This window comes from Castanea sativa, chromosome 12 (genome assembly GCF_040712315.1).
Source record: "Castanea sativa cultivar Marrone di Chiusa Pesio chromosome 12, ASM4071231v1".
In the NCBI taxonomy this organism is placed as follows: Eukaryota; Viridiplantae; Streptophyta; class Magnoliopsida; order Fagales; family Fagaceae; genus Castanea; species Castanea sativa.
Genome location: NC_134024.1, coordinates 26,008,798 through 26,022,358, shown reverse-complemented (window position 1 = coordinate 26,022,358; position 13,561 = coordinate 26,008,798). Strand labels below are relative to the sequence as shown.

The following is a 13,561-nucleotide window of genomic DNA, read 5'->3' as shown; positions in this document are numbered from 1 at the left end:
ATTCAAATTTGCGGTTCAATAGAGATCTAACTTGAGGTTTAGATTAAGTGGGGTCTCGGTCGAGTTAGGTATGTCAATTGAGGAGTACTAACGTTAGGCTTAATCAAAGCTATGGACGTGGTAGAGACTGCTGTCATGGCGATGATGTGGCATAATCTTCTAATGTGGTTGCTAGCGTGGCACAATATTGGCATTACTACTAACATTGGTAGGGCTGACAGGGTTAACCTCAAACTTGACCCATGGCACACAGTAGAGGCCGCTTGGCGCATGAAGCACGTTGGATGAATAGAGGCACATGCAACAAGATTTGTAAACACATGTGGCACAGGAGACACACAGATGGCGCGTGCTGAACTTGACAGTGCACGGAGCCTTGTTTCTGATTGATTTTTGAAATGCTATGTAGATTTGTTCTTGGGCTTTGTGAAAGTAGTAGTTTGTGACATCAAATGAGGACCAAGGAAAACATATATGTTGGTTCTATGAAGGCCAATCTCACTACTTTTAAATCTGATGGAGATTTGCAAGGACGGCAGCTTGGTAGTGGTGTCTTTAAAGTGAAAAGGCTGTCACAATGGGTTGAAGTTGACATAAAAGGTGTAGCTGGTGTAGGTCTGATGGCTTGTAAAGATTTGGAGATGGACTATGGTCATGCCCACACTGCTGTACCAGAGTTGAGGTTGAAGAACCTTAAGGTTTGGACTAAGTTTTACTTCGGCTGTAAAAAATTTGTAGGCAAAGGTTGAGAGGCATGGATCGGGTGACTTTGATACCATGTTGAAATTGTATAGAAGCAAAAGAGAGAATACAAGAAATTACGTGGTTTAGCTTGACGGCCTACTTTTTTTAGTGACTACATTTATACTATACTAAGTGGATATGTATATAGGGACTAATGTTAACCATAGCTGAGCCTACAATATATTTGGGTCTCTTGGGGTATTGCATAGACTCATAAACCCAATATATGTAATACCTCCAAAGAAACCTTCAACTGGTACATTGAATTTTCCAATTTATCTTCAATTCGCTCGCTCTGCTGCGCTCCTACTATGAGACCTTCAGACTAGTGACAAGTGCTACTTGAAATTCTGAATATGAGCTACTCTCTCTCGCAACATGTTTACCAAATTTTTTTAATTATGTTTTTGCTTGAAATTGCCTCAATTAAAATAACTTCTTCTTCTTCTTCTTCAATTAAAATAACTTTATGGCCTGTTTGGAAGTTTAGAGAAGGGGGAGAGTAGAGGGGAGTAGATGGGAAGAGAGTAGTGGAGAGGAGAGTAGAGGGGAGTAGTGGAGAGGAGAGTAGTGGAGAGGAGAGTAGAGGGGAGTAGATGGGAGGAGAGTAGTGGAGAGGAGAGTAGGGGGGAATGGTTATCCTCCACCTTGTTTGGATGTTCTTAAAATTAGTAAGGGGAAGGGAGTAATTAGCTCTTCTTTTTGTTTGGATATTTTAAAAATTAAGATAAAAATGAGAGAAAATGATTTAAATAGACAAATTTACCCCTATTTGAAAATGGACTTGGAACATTGATCTATTATTAATTTATTAAATTAAATAATTATTTAATTAACATTCTCATTACATTAAATATCACACATAAAAATATAAAACTACTATTAACTATTATAAAATAATTTTTATTACCTCAAAAAAAAATTATAATAAGCATTCTGATTAATTAGCTAGGCTGAGAAAGTGAAAATTTCAGAATTAACATTAATAGAAACGTGAATAAACGTTAATTTCATTTTCCCTCTCTTTCTCAGCTAATTTTCTCAAGAACCAAACAGAATATCAACAAAAGTTGTTCCCTGACCCTGACCGGGAGTTCTGTTGGGCGCCGATTTCTTCTTCTGAAGACAATGAAGCTCATCGATTGTCTGAGCTCTCACCGGCGGCGCACTGTCATCGTGGCACACCATTGCCGTCTCCGCCGCCGACTTCCTCTGCATTTCGATCCTCAGCATCACACGTCCTTTGCTTGCCAACCTAGCCTCTCTGTTTTCGGCCTCCATGATTTCTAGCTTTTCCTTTTATAAATTCAGAGAAGCAGCAAAGATATCACTGTTATTAGTTTTCGTTAGTAACAAAGGTAAATAGCAAAATTTTTTTTTTTTTTCATCAGGGCTGAGGAAATAGTGAGATTCTTTTTTTCTTTTCTTTTTTTCATTCAGCTTAAATTTTTCCAGGAAACAAGCAATGATTATTTATATAATTGGTTTGTAGTTTTGTTAATTTAAAAATGATAAATTGGGAAATTCATTTGGTTAATAATTTATCTACTTTACTCTCTCTCCAAATCTCTCCAATTTGGAGGAATTAAAAATGAGGGGTTAGAGGTAGTTGAATCCCCTCCAAACTCCTTCAAATCTCTCTCCCTCCTTCATTGAAAAACTTCCAAACAAGTTAATTGAATTACTCTCTCTCTTTACTCTACTCTCCCTCTTTTTTTAAACTCCCAAACAGGCCATTAAGAACATGACCTTAGGGATTAAATGCAACTTGATTCCGCTGCAGCAGCTGAGTTATAGTTTCAACATCCCCTCAAAAGTCACCTTCACTTAGCCCAATTTCCAGAGCAAATTAAGACACATGAATTCAATAAAGTAGCAAGGAAATCCACGCTCAAAGGAATAAAAATTACCCATATCAATTTAACTCCAACAATACAAAGTCGACAGTCGCTCGATCTTTCAATACAATAGTCGATCTAAGTACTATATTACTCCTAATGTTAAGGTTAAACCATACTAAGTTAACAAGTACAAAAATTGATCAATCATGTTCTCTTGGATTTTTTTTCCCCTCATTTATCATTCTCCTTTTATAGATTCTTAAGATTTCATCAATGTTAAATTTTAACTGGCATTATATGTTCTTATTTATGATCAGAATGAGGGTTCAAGTTCTGTCTTTCTCATTGATGTGACTATTGAAAAAATCAAAATTATAAGAGGTACTAAAACCACTCGGGTATCTTTCAAACCCCACAAAACATTGGTCTCTCAACACATATTTCACACGTATCATATAATAATTATTATTATTAAAAATGTGAGTTTCAATTAGTTCAACTGGTGAAATATTTTGTCATCAAATAAGAGAATATGATTTCCTAAAAAAAAAAAGAGTTTATAGAGTTGTTTAGTAAGGCTTTGTAAGAAGCCAAGTAGTATATGGAACTAACGTCCGTTAGGCTTATTTTAAATGAATACTCCTAACTTCTAAAAAAAATAATTATCAGAGAGTTCTCTCTTACTTATTGGGCTTAACTTGTAAATCATGCCAGTTCATAATAATTAATATATCTATTTCCTACTTCACAACAAACAACATGCGTTGCAACACTGTCCTTAAAGTCTACGACCTCCTACTTTTGTTGTTATCCAGAAAAAATAAAAAACAAAAATACATTTTTTATTAGTCTATTAAGTGTCAGCTTCAGCAAGAACAATGAGGCTAAGAAAGTCAAGATAAATATGTTTTAGGTGTAAGTAGTTGGTACAGAAGTGTCAATATTGTTGCCACACGGGAGTTAGAACCTATAGTTTTATTTGATAAAATAACGTCCTAAAAGAAAATTACCATTATAAAAACTAGGATTTTGGTCTTGAGAAATAATCTAGAAGTTCTCTTTCTAGTCAACATCATCTTTCATTATTAAAGTAGAAAAATCATATTTATAAAAAATGCAACGTTCCATTCAGCCCACATATTTTATTCTAAACGTTAAATCAATATACTTAAGGTACGTTTGGTTTGTAAGTCCACGTCTCACGTATTCGTCTTCTTTTTTTTCTTTTTTTTTAGCTCAGTGCTTCTTGCACTGTTCATGAAACATGAACAGTATCTCATTAACTGTGCAAATAGACAGATGAACAATTCTAAACAGTAATAAACAGTCATGAGAAATTTTTTTTTATTATTTTCAGTTTTCAGCAAAATAAACGATCCAAATATACACTTAATTCTTTGTTCCACCATTCAAATTTTAGTTTATTTTGACCAATATGCTTAATCATCATTCTAGTACGCACCCTTAATTTTCTTTTTCATCTATATTTGTATTTTTTACCTTTACGAAATTTTTTATAATATCTTTATAATATCTTTCACTTCTATTATATTCTCTCTTTCTCATGGAAAAATTAATTGAAAATATATGCTTTTATTTTTATATATTTTTAAATAACAAGCTCATCTCATGCTCTCACACCTATAAGCCAAATCTCCTGGACTTGGATCTAGAAAATCCAAACTCCTCCAAAAAAAAATCATTTATTCCCAAATAAATCTTGCATGCATTGTACATTGGAAAGAAACACCTATTCTAGTGACAAGAGATTGTCATTGGGCAGGTCAAGTATGGCAGCGTATACAACCACCTAGTCCCGCACAATTTTTTCCAAGTGCGATCCATTTTTCATTGGTGTCAACACAACGTGACATTTATTGAGTCTTCTCAAGGTCTTCCATGGCTTTTACTTTTCGTTTTCACAACTTGGAATCTATGGTTAATTAGTATGCAATCAGCTTATTTTCCAACATATCACTACCCATCAACATCAAATTAATCTCAAAAGCAGTTCACACTAGCATACACCAAGCTATTGAATTCTATGTATTGTGCATGTCACACAACTAAATCACAACAAAATCGAACCCACAACTGCTACTTTTCACTATTTTGGTCCCCATCTCCATTTGGCATTATGAAACTAAATGTGTATTTGGATACCGTTTATTTGCTGAAAACTGAAAACACTGTAACAAAATAATTTTTAAATATGTAAATAGTGTTGTGGGACCCAAATTTATATTGAAATTTGTGTTTGGATGACTTTTGTGGGTCTGTAAACAGTGCCGTGAGACCCACATTATTTCAGCAAAATGCACAAACGCTAGTGATAAACGCTATCTAAACTCTCTCTAAATATTGATATCCGATGGTAGTTGGAGGGGTAATCTTGGTCTTTTAGGTGTGAGAAGGTTTTTTTTATTTTAAATTTTGTTTTCCCTTTTCGATAGTTGGGAGATGAAAATTTAAACTCTGAATGTCTTTGTTAGAAACACCAAGAGGTGTTAATCAATTGAGTTACAATGTTCTTGATCCGAGAAGTCTCTTTAGAGACTTTACTGTTACTGTTACTAAAAAATGAATAGTTAGTTACTCTCTTAGTTTGTGTTTAGAAATTGTTGAAAAAAGTTTTACTTTATGCTTATTGTCTTTGCTTTTTTGCAAATAATCTAGTTTTTAGCTTCTTTTTTCTTTTTTTAAAAATAATCTAGCTTTTAAATTTTTGTAACATATTTAACATAAAAGTTACCAAAAATTATATCTTATAAATAAACACTATATAAATAAGTTATCGGAAATAAGCAAATTCTCAAACAATACCAAGGCTAGGTTTGGATGGCGGCAAACAGCGCATTTGCGTTTTTTTGTGTGGATTATGTGCACTGTTCACGAGACCCGCAAGTATAGATTTTAACAAAATAAATTTTAAAACTGGGTTTTACAGTACTATTTACATATTTAAAAATTATTTTGCTACAGTGTTTTCAATTTTTTGCAATAAGCGATATCCAAACAGACTTTAAGTACTATGGCCGAATTTTGGGCAAGTTGGGAAGGCTTATATTTAACTCAGCATATGGGATTTACACATTACTTGGAATTGATTCTCTCATGGTTTATAAATTTCTCAATACTCACTCTCCAATTTCACCTAACTATAATATTTTGGTTTTTAATTGCAAGAACCTTCTCACTAGGAAATGCTAGGTTATCATCAAACGTAATCAAGAAGCATATAGACGTCTTGATCGACTTGCTAATATAGGCGCTCAAATTTTTTCATCTTTTACAATAGTATTGTCCTGAATCTATGATTTTAGGCAATCACTAGCCTACCCAAGAGATAGCTACATCAAGTCTGGTATAAATTTGATTCTCCAAAAAAAAGTCTGTTATAACTAGTATGTTTGGTAATCGTTTTTTTCTCTCTATTTTTTTGGTTTTAAAACAGTTTTCTGGAAAACTTGTTTGGCAACTAAAATTTAAAAAAAAAAAAAACGGTTTTTAAATCTCAATATATAAAAGAAACTGAAAAGTGAAAACAATGAAAAGGTTGTTTTTGGTTTCAAATTTGAAACACGTAGAAAACAAATTTGAAAACAATGATCAAATGAACCTGCAATTTGGTTCAAACACCATGTAAGACAAAATACGCTATTTCTTCTCATTCTCTACAAACAACTATCACCTTTTTTTTTTTTTTTTTCTCATTCTAGTATTACTTTTTCTTTTCTCTCATTCTGTGCACTCCACATAGAGAGAAAAGAGAGCCCTAGAGATGAACTTGTGTGTGATTGAGTATATCTATGTGGGTAGTCTACTTCTTCTCCCTTTTCCAAATTTCACCATTTGTGAGTGATTTAGCATATATATACAAAACCATCTTGTTTTATGACAGTTTAGCTCCAGATCTTTATTGACCCAACTCCCAGCTACAAATCTTTTAGTTTATTTGTGTTTTCTATCTTTGTTTCACTATGTATTTTTATGAAATTTGTTAGAATTATGATTAAATTCATAATTTTTTAACAGCTTTAAGTTTTGAAACATTTGGTAATTCATCATGGTATTAGAGTAAGAGATTCCGAGTATGATCCCTATCTCTACTCTACCTCCCATTAAAATGTTAAAAATCTTATGTATTAGGCTCCACTTATTAAGGGGGAGTTTAAACTCACACATGAGGAGTGTTAGAGTCATGATTAATGATTAAATTCACCAATTCATAATAGTTTAAGGTTTTGGGATAATTGGTAATTCATCCAAATTAATTGATTTTAGACAATCTAATATGTTTTCAACATAATTATTGACTAGCATGACAAAATCAAAAAAGAAATTTTTTTTTTCCTCCGTGGTGTTTAGGAGCATTGTGTTTTGGCCATTGGATTGGGTTTTTTTTTTTTTTCCCCCTTACTAATGGACACAATGTATTTTAATGAACATCACTGAATTTGGAAGTGTTCTTTGTGTTTTTGTTCTGCTCGATGTAATGTGTGAGAGATTGTTGCATGTTGCAATCTGTAACTTACTTGTGTATTTGACTACTTATTTCCTGGCTATCTAGTAATCAAGAAGCAAAGAATTCAAGCAAATAAAAATAGAAAACAGAAGATGAATTGAAGTTAAAAATTAAAAACTAGACAATAAAATGAATATAAATAAATTTAACAATATATCTACAAAACTTATTCGTCAGACATTCATTTGCAGATAAAATTGTAGAAGTAATTATGCTCAGACACACCTGTAACTGCATCATGAAGATATTATACATCTTAACATACTGCACATTGTAGAAGTCCCCAAAATTAAGGGCCGCAACCTGCAGAATCCAAAATAAACAGTTATCAATCAGCACTTCCTGATAAAAAACTATAATTAATTGAGTAGAATCGAAGAGCAACATACCTCGGTTCAGCAATGAAGGGTAAGGTTTCGATACGATGATGTCACAGGGAAGAGATTTTAGGTGTCTCAATCTAAGACACACAGACACAACATGGGAGGTGAGTTCCAGTATAATTTCTTACATAGGGAAAAGGTCAACTAGGCAAGAAGATGGTACATACCATTGATAACAATGGTGTCTCAAAAATATAATCCAAGTGAATCCATGAAAGGAGGGCATGCAATGTGGGCAATGTAGCACGTATAAGCTCAGTTCCTTGAGATGTGGATAGAACATGTAAGCAAAAATCATGAATGAGTTGAAATTCACTGTAAGCAACCAAAATCACATTTGTCAAAAAGAGATGGATAGACATATAAAGTGAGTTGTAGATCCGAGGGTAATATATCAAAAAACAAAACAGCTAGGCTCAACGAAATCAAGAACTTGACATGTAATGGGTTTTTTTATTATATAACACACTGTTAAATGGATACTGTCTTTTGATGAGATATTGATAGTTCTTTGAAAGCTCAACTTGAAGCAATAGGCAATTCAAGAACAGGCTGATATAAGAACAACTTATTTCTGACAAAATTCAATTACAAAATATTCTAAGAACATCCCCAAATATGCAAAACTTGTCATGTACAAGAGACATTGGTCCTTCTCACAACTTATAAAGTGGTAGATGCAGCATGGATAGAAACCCAGAGAAACAACAACCTAGAGTGCCACTTCCTAACATAGCCATCCAGCAATTACCCGTTCAATGATTGTTTAAGATCTTTGATCTTTTGTTGAGTCATCTCACCCCTCAAGAAATCAAATGCCACTTCACTTAAAAGCTGAGAGACAATGGACTATGTTACTAACATATTCCACAACCAAATTAAAGGAATAAGAATAGAACAAAAAACTTACTTACAAACTACAGACTATGTTACCAAGGGCTGATTCTTACGACTCTCACCATATCATATCTATCGTTGAAAGCAAAGATTAAGAGGTTGTCACTTAACTTCTTGCATTTTGCATCTCTATTAGGGTTCCACAGGTTCCATAGGGTTGTTTTCATGGATTTCCTATTAAATCTCTTATCGGTGAAAAGCTTTGTCTCCTCCACTAGTATAGCTGCCCAGTCCCCTTCCACCTCTGATACTCTAAAATTTCTCCACATATCCACTAGGTTGTCTTCCAACTCCTTATCACCCCTACCACTATCACACTCCACTGGCCTTTATCAGAGAAGGGACTAAAAAACACTTGGCCAATCCAAGAGATTTACCACTTTCCACTGGTGGTTAGGGTTTCAATGCCCTAGCAGACACCAATAGAGACCCATTATTTTAACATCTAAATACAATTCAAGCATCATAAAAAATTAAAAGTAAATTCCCCCAACCCTCCAAAAAAAAAAAAAACTAGAAAAATCCACCAAAGAGAACCAAATAGGATTAGCAAGTGTACTAAATCCCTAGGAACTTCACAAGTACTAAGAGTTGCAAGAACAAAAACTGTAAGTACCAAGTAATCAGCCATCTAAGCAACGAGAGATATCTATAAAAGTTATAACACAAAAAGTTAACAAGCAACAAAAAGAATGTAGTTGATTAATTTTAAGCACAAGTTTTCATCTTGACTTACATGAAGTCACTAATTTTAAGTTTGCTACTACTAAACTGCATTAAGACAACTAGTTGGAAATTCCATCTGAAAATGTCATAAGTATTTAATGTTTAAATTGAAGTAGAAACTCTACCAGAAGTTTGATAGTCAAATTGAAACTACCAATAGTTCAGGAAAGCAGTTGCCTGGAGAACTTTGTCAAGGTAAGTCCATAGTTGCACCAAAGAATCTTTAATAGGCAGAGCATCATGTGCTGCTTTCTCCAGTAATAGCAGCATCCAGCAACCAAACGTTAATAGATTTGCAGAAAATTTCTACTCAAAATCTACCAACATAATTTATTGGCCTTTCAGAAACTTAAATTTGAAAGAGGGAGCTAATTCTAAAAGAAAATTCTGGCTATGTAACCCAAATGGCCCAAAGAAGAAAAATAGCAAGTAATCGTCTGACATGAAGCTAGCTGCATCCTTCTGACTGGTTAAGCATATATCAGAATCATGTTGAAAAGAATATTAGACGGTGCTGATCAATTCAACAGAAAATCAGAGAGTGAAACTGGCAAGAGGTGCATTCTACCCAATTGCTTACTGACCAGAAGAAAATTCTGGATGCAATTTTCAAAATAAAAAATTAAGCTTTATGGAAAAGGCCATCTCCAAGTAACTTGCATGTTCTTGAATTCTAGTGACAAAATCTCAATTCTCCCTTTTTTTCCAACTTCATGTCCAAATGCAGAAAGTACCAAGATTTAACAGTATACTGAGCCAAGTTAGTGCCACACACTGATCTAGAATTCGATACCTTGATTGAGGCATGGAGAGAATTTGCAAATATTCCTGTTCTGGAAAAATAGATTAACCATTTTCTTATTCCATGCATATGCTCTCTTATCAAAGCACAGCAACAAGGTCTGGGACAAAGAGAATCATCAGGAACTTAATAGGTTCTGTTTAATATCCAACCAATTCTAAGTGTTAATATCCATCCCAGTTTTAGCCAGACATTGGATTCTGTAAAGCACAACCTTAAATCAATGGAAGTTACTCCAATTACATATATTACAAGAGAGGTTGCAAAAGGGTTTTAACATTTGCAAACAAATGTAAGGAGGAGGTTGGTTGTAAAAATTGTGGTGCAGCTTAATCATTTAAATACTATCCTTATGTTTCAAGGAGATCAAATGACTTTTATCTCCATCTGAAAATTGCAAGTAGGGCTTAGAAACCAGAATGCAGGAATATAGATCCTTTCAATCTGCATTTATGGTGATTACTGCCTCTCCGTGTCCTTAGAACTCAAAATGCGGGAATATAGCTCCTTTCAATCTTCATTTATGGTGATTACTTCCTCTCCTTGACCATGATTTGAAATTTTAGTTCCATTGAAGGATTCAATTCATTAAGTCGTTCAGCAGCCCACTCTCCCAACCTCAAGCATCCATATTTTCTACAAGTATCAAAGACTTTTGTCAACATTGGAACAGTGGGTTCAAAAGGCATCTTAATGAATTCCTCCAGCTCATTTATGTGCCCATACCGACTATAGAGTTCAATCATACACCCATAGTGCTCCAACCGAGGCATGACACAGTACTTATTGCTCATTGAATTAAAATATTGTGTTCCCAACTCAACTAGTCCTTCATACATACAAGCAAGCAAAATACCTTAAAAGGTGACATGATCTGCTTTTACACCTTCCTCCTCCATCAACCTAAACAATTCAAGTATCACCCTACCTCTTTGATTGTGAGAACATCCAAAAAGTATGGAGTTCCAAAGAATCACATCCTGTGACGCTGCCTCTTCAAAAACTGTGAAAGCATACTCAAGACAACAACATTTTGAGTACATATCTACTAAAGCTCCTCTGATCACAATATCCATCTCATAACCATTTCTAATCATAAATCCATGAATCTGTTTGCCATGCTCAAGAGAAAAAGTATTTTTCACAAGCAGCCAAAAGGGTTCCAATTGTAAACTTACTTCGTCTTGTCTCCCATTGCATCTTTGAGAAAATTGCCATTGCTTGTTCACTAAGGCCATGACGAGCATAGCTAGTCAATAAAACATTCCAAGAAACACTATCCCTCCATTGACTTATTATTAGCTAAAACCAAACTCCGGCACTTCTCAAGTTCCCACATTGACCATACATGTCAAGAGGGGCATTGCCAACAACGAGATTGGAAGGGAAACCATTTCAGTAGATAAAACCATGGACCTGTTTCCCCACTTCAACATCTGAAAGACCAGCACACACATTTAGAATTAACCCAATTGTGACATAGTCAATGTCCTTAGTTGTATTGCGCATAAAAATACGAAGTCCAGAGCCTTTTTCCATTGGAGGGAACAGGTATACCTTCCCATCATTGCATTCCAAGAGATCACATTACATCAAGCTTCTCATCAAAAAGCTCCTTTGCCTCCCTAGTTTTCCCACTAGTTGCATACCTTGACACAATTGAAGTCCAAGAAATTAAATCTTTTGAACCTAGCTGTTCAAACACAGAATTCTCTAATTTCCCACGCTTGATATACACATCCATGAGAGGACTTGAAACAACTTCATCATCTTCAAGACCCATTTTAATTGCAACTCCATGAATTTGCTTCCCCTCCTTTAGTGCAAATATACTTGAGCAAGCATTAAGTGCATTACAGAATGTAAAGTTGAAGGGCCAAACAGCAGTCTGGAAAATCTGGAAAAACATAAAGACTGCATCCATCATCAGATACCACCTCACAATCACATTCCAAGAAACAGTAATTGGATTTTTAATCTCATCAAACATTCTTCGCCCATCTTTAATGACCTGGCATTTCTCAAATACATCAACAATTGAACTCTCCAAAATTACATTCGCAACAAACCCATATTTCACAATAAGCCCATGAACAAGTCTCGAAAGACAAAGTGCCAACACTGCACCACAAGACCCAAGAACACTGGTGAACGTGACCTCACTCACATAAACTCCTGATCTATTCATGTCTGAAAACAATGACAAGGCCTTCTCAGGACACCCACCTTGCATAGAAGCTGTAATCATCGCATTCCAAGTCCCTCCCATCTTTGAGGCATTTCCTCAAACAGCTCCCTTGCATCAACTAAACATCCACATTTACCATATGTCTCTATCGCCCGATTCAGTAGAAAGACGGGTGGTGTAGGGGAGAAGGTGAGCAGATGAGACTCGACCTTCCGGGCTTCAACAATGGCGTGATTGGAAGAAAAAATTTGGAAGAGATGGGCGTAGAGGGAATAACGAAAAAGTACTGAGCAGCAAAGAGAATTGAAACAGCTTTTTAGAGACAACCAACTTTGAGGTCAGTGAAGATGGTGTTAGTTAAGGCTTTAGCACTAGTGGCTTAAGTTTGGGGCTTATGGGTTCGGCTGTAGAGAATGTGGTTGAGTATAGAAGAGGGACTCACACCCATGTAACAGATGAAGAAGAAGAAAGAAGAATTGGCTGGAAATTCAAATATTCAAATATTTAAGTCATTATATATTGGGACTATGATCAGGTTGACGGGTACCCGTTTAGGGTTGGATTCAGATCCTCTAGAATTCCTAGGGTACTCTACCAAGTAGAGTTCATTAAATCCTAACCACTCTTTAATGATTTAATGGTCTAGATTTTGCCATGTCAGCATTTCATTAACAATCATCTTAATTGTTTTGTTTGCAACATTATTTTATTATTTTAAGAATATTATTAATGAAATGCTGACATGACAGAATCTAAACCATTAAATCATTAAAGAGTGGTTAGGATTTAATGAACTCTACTTGGTAGAGTACCTAGGAACTCTAGAGGATCTGAATCCTTTAGGGTTTGCTATACTTTGCTCTTTGTAATGTTTAGTTATTTAATTATTTTAAAAGAGTGGGTATCATCAAATGATGTGTCATGGATAAGAATCTATAAAACACTGGAACACCTTTTTTAATGGAACTCACTATAAATTAAATGAGTAGACTCTATCATAAATGTGAAAGAAATAAGCATTATTCTTTATGCTTCGAAAATACCTAAGAATTATGCCTTGGTGACGATCCTCTACTTTGACAATATTTAGGGTTCCTCAAACAATATGATATCTCACACCAGTTTAATTTTTAACCCTTTCCCCTTTTACTAAGATTACATAATTTTCTTGGCACAATTTAGACTCTAAATTTATTGCACTCTAAATTATGGCTTTCAAATGGAAACTTTCCATTTCACTTGAAATAAAGACAATATAATATATTCATTTTATAATATATATATATATATATATATATATATATATATATATATTTAATGAAAATTTTAGAGCATTCGCATTTAGGGATGCAAAAGGCATTTATACTCTAGTAAAAAAAAAAAAAAAAAAACACATCCACATTCAATTATGCATTAATAATTACTACAATAATATGTTTAAAAAAAAAAAGCATA

The 13,561-nt window shown here is 34.3% G+C and overlaps 1 long non-coding RNA gene and 1 pseudogene across 1 annotated transcript; both read right to left on the bottom strand.

Moving 5' to 3' along the window:
* Window positions 1-1,751: 1,751 nt before the first annotated feature.
* On the bottom strand, window positions 1,752-9,195 carry LOC142619025 (uncharacterized). Its single transcript, XR_012841413.1, has 4 exons — window positions 7,661-9,195; window positions 7,500-7,570; window positions 7,336-7,413; window positions 1,752-2,040 (listed from the first exon to the last, which is right to left on the bottom strand). It is a non-coding gene; the product is annotated as an uncharacterized LOC142619025 (long non-coding RNA).
* A 443-nt stretch (window positions 9,196-9,638) lies between these two features.
* Window positions 9,639-12,554, bottom strand: LOC142619024 (pentatricopeptide repeat-containing protein At3g26540-like; annotated as a pseudogene).
* Window positions 12,555-13,561: the final 1,007 nt, after the last annotated feature.